This window comes from Morus notabilis, unplaced genomic scaffold (genome assembly GCF_000414095.1).
Source record: "Morus notabilis unplaced genomic scaffold, ASM41409v2 Scaffold1246, whole genome shotgun sequence".
NCBI classification, from domain to species: Eukaryota; Viridiplantae; Streptophyta; class Magnoliopsida; order Rosales; family Moraceae; genus Morus; species Morus notabilis.
In genome coordinates this window covers 33,133-37,107 of record NW_010363940.1, presented here as the reverse complement: position 1 = coordinate 37,107, position 3,975 = coordinate 33,133, and positions in this window count along the sequence as shown.

Sequence of the window (3,975 nt, the reverse complement as noted above, 5' to 3'; positions counted from 1 at the left end):
AATTAATTAATTAATTAAAGTGTTTAATTAATTATTAATTTTATTGGAGCTCGGGATTATAGGTCCATTAGTCCCCGCGTCGTCCAAGTAATTCTGCCAGACACAGAGGGCAAAATGGGAATTTTAGAATTACGGAATTCTAAAATTAAACACTTGAAAATAATTAATTGAGAATTAATTATTATTTGAATAATGTGATTATTTAAATTTGAATTTGAACATATCTAGATTTTTCCATTTAAACTTATTTGATAAGTTGTTCAATTTAGAATTCAAATTAATTTAAGTTTGACTTAAATTCGAATTTGAATATGAATTAAAATTGGACTACTGGATAAAGGATAAAATCTCTTCCTTCCCTATCTGAGATTGGCGCCACACACACAGGGATAAATCCCTAGGATGGCCGGCCACTTAAAGGATAAGGGGAAGGGATTTTTTGTTCCAAATTCAAAATTGGAGATAAGGTTTTGATTCTATTTTGAAGTTTGACTTCTTCTCTTTAAATATGAGAAAGATAGAAAATTGTAGAAACAATTTTTAAAACATATTTTCAGCCCTAAAAGTGTAGTGGCCGAAATTCTCATAGAGTGAAAAATAGAGAGCAAAATTTTTCTCCAAAAATTCCACATCGTGCATGCGTTGGTGTTTGTGGAAATTCGAGTGTTTAAGAAACATGTTTTGTCTCACGTGTGCCCACACACACGTCTACGTGGAATCAAGGAATTGACGTGGAAGACTTTGGTATTCTAAACACAAAGCTTGGAGTAAGGACTGTTCGTGGTCAAAGAAATTCAAGTTATCATCCGAGTCGACTTCCAGGTATTTTTTCGGTTGATCCTTGAATCATGTAAATTAATGTGATTAATTTATTCGTGCATAAATTAATATAATCTATAGAGTATGTCAAAAGTTTTATGAAAATTTTTGTTATACACGATCCGCTGTTTTTCCCCACCACGCTTCCGCACCCGAATTCGATTCGGGAACCAGCAATTTCATGGTTCTTGGAAGCGTTTCCCCATGCCCAATATTAACATAAGCCAGCCCAATATTGCATTAAAAAGCTCGTCTTGTTGTTATGAGAAAATTACATATTTTACTTTTTGAGCGCATAATTATAAAGTTTTACCCTTTCAATAATCCTTTACCCCTTTGATCTTTTCTAGATATTTTGAGCATAATTTAAAGGATTAAAATAGCCTTAATAAAATATAAATACTCTCATACTAAAACCCTACAGATACTTCCCTTCTCTCTTATGTCTAACATCTCTCTCATCTCTCCAGACCATTTATTTCATATATTTTTCAACGTAATCAAGTATACATTCTAAGAACCATCAGTCTCACTTTAGCCTCCTCTCTCTTCTTGCTCAATCCCTTTCTCCTCGCCCCTTTCTCTCTCTCTCCCCCACCTCCTTCCTCTCTCCCCACCATCTCTATCCGCCGTCCCGCAGGCCGCCATCACCCACGGGTCACGAACGACAATCCCTCTTTCTAGCTAGAGACAACGAGATCACAGACTTGTTGGAGTTCCAAACATCGTACCTTTCGTCTCACGAGATCTCCGTTGCTGACTAGGGGGTAAGAAATGAGCCCGAACCCGAATAACATGCCCAACCCGACCCGAAAGCATAGGGGTTTTTTTTTTTATTTAAAAAAAGTCAATTTCAAATAGTCCCAACCCGCACTGTGCAGGTTGGGGGGCGGGGCAGGCTTTTTGAACCCAATTTACCCCGACCCGACCCGATTTAGGTGTATAAACCTAAATCCCTAAATTTATTTTGCTGGACTATCTCTATATAGACTGTTTATTTGACGTATTGTTAATTTTATTTATGGACTTTATTGACTGTTAAGAAGTATGTTTGATGTTATGTTAATGTTTATGGACTGTTTATGGATTTTATGCTTTTGGACTGTTAAAAAATGTATGAAGTCATAGATTAAAATTAGTTTTCACCAACTCGAGCCTACCCGAGGTCACCCAAAAGGTTGCGGGTTTGTGGGCTTAAGAGAGTGTTGTGGGCCAAAGTTCTCTCAACCCGTACTGAGCGGGTCGGCTCAATTTTTTGACTCAACTCGACCCTACCCGGCCGAATTACACCCCTACTGCTGACGCTCACGCCGCGTTGCTCAGATCTATTGATAAATTGTTGGAGCACTATCAGTCAGATTGCACAAATCCTAGTCAATATAAGAGACATTATGATCTTTTTTTATTTGTTTTATTACAGAGTTGTCAAATGGGCCGGGCTATCTATGGACGGTTCGGCCCAGCCTGTAACAGTGCCGGATTTGGCACGTCCCGGTACGTTATTGTTACGAGCCGTGTCGGCCCGGCACGTTTGATGGGCTAGGGCTGGGCCGTGGCTTCTGCCCGTGAAGGCCTGTGGCCCAAGCCCGTGAAGGTCCGCGGCCCAAGCCTAGTTCAGCCCAAGCCCATATTCAGTCCTTGTTCGGCCCAGCCCAGACCTGTAAAATGGCCGGCCAAAAAACCCTCCAGCCCACAAAGGACCAAACGGTCAATATCTGAAAATAAAACTCCCAAAATTCCTTATAAATACCTCTTAATCTCACCCAAAATCTCACACAATAATTCACTCTCAACTTCTCATCTCACTCTCATTCTATCTCTAATCTTGTCTCTTTGATTTTGATACTAAATTTTTTTTTCGCGATCACTCATTTTCTTACTCTTTTATTTACAAAGTTTAAGTTCAATCAATTTTTAGAAAATGGCCGCATCAAACTTTCCTAATTTCACTGCTCTTCCTGAGCTTGGTGATGAGCCATTTTTCGAGGATGAAATGATGCCGCCCAACCCTACCCCTACTGAACATGAAAATACTCTAGTTGATAATGCTTCAGTGCACAACGAGGAAATTGGAGAAGCATTACGAGAAAAAGACCGTAAACTTTTTCTGCATGGTAACATTTCACAAAGGAGACCCGACCAAATCCAAAAACAGGTGAAATGAAAATTCGTGCGGTATGTAAGTATTGTAAAATACACTTTTCTAATAAAAAGGGTGGGGGTGGTTATCTGGATAGACATTAGAAAGCATGTATACTATTACACCAAGGTGGCAGTGTGGACTCCCACTAACAAATACTATCACTCATATCACAAGGGTTGTAAAATTTTACATACGATGCACAATGTACTCGTGAGGCACTAGCTAAATTTTTAGCTAGTGTCGAATTACCTCTTTCTTTTACAGATGATACGTCGTTCGAAGAATTCATAAAGATTACCTTATGCCCGTAATTTAAACGAGTAAGTAGAAACACAACTCGTTTTGATTGCATGAAAGTGTTTTATGCAATGAGACAATCTCTAGTTGATAATTTTAGGACTTTTAATGCTACTGTATCCTGTACTTCTGATTTATGGGAGGGGTGCAATAAAACTAGATATTTATACGTCACGGCGCATTATGTTGATGATGAATGGATTTTACAAAAGAGAATAATAGGTTTTCATTTATGTCCATATCCTTATAATGCATCAGCTATTTTTGGTACAATAATGAAAATTTTTAGGTTTTATGGGATAGAAGATAAAGTTTTAACTATTACAATATAAGATAAGGTTTTAACTATTACTTTTGATAATGCGTCAGTTAACACGGCTGCAATTAACATGTTTAAACGTAGTTTGAAACCAGTGTTTGGGGGAGAAATTTTTCATCAACGGTGTGCGTGTCACATAATCAATTTAGTAGTTCAGGTAGGAATTGAACATATTTTAGCTAATCTAACAAATATTAGAGAATCTATATCCTTCATATCTAGTTCTGGAGCTCAGCTCTAAAAATTTAAATAATATTGCAAGAACAGTCAGATGCACCCAAGAAAGTTCCCAACTGACATGAGACATAGGTGGAATTTTGCCTATTTAATGTTGAAGGCTGCACTCCCGTATTCACAGCTCATCACAACGTATGTAAACAGTAAGAACGATCAACTT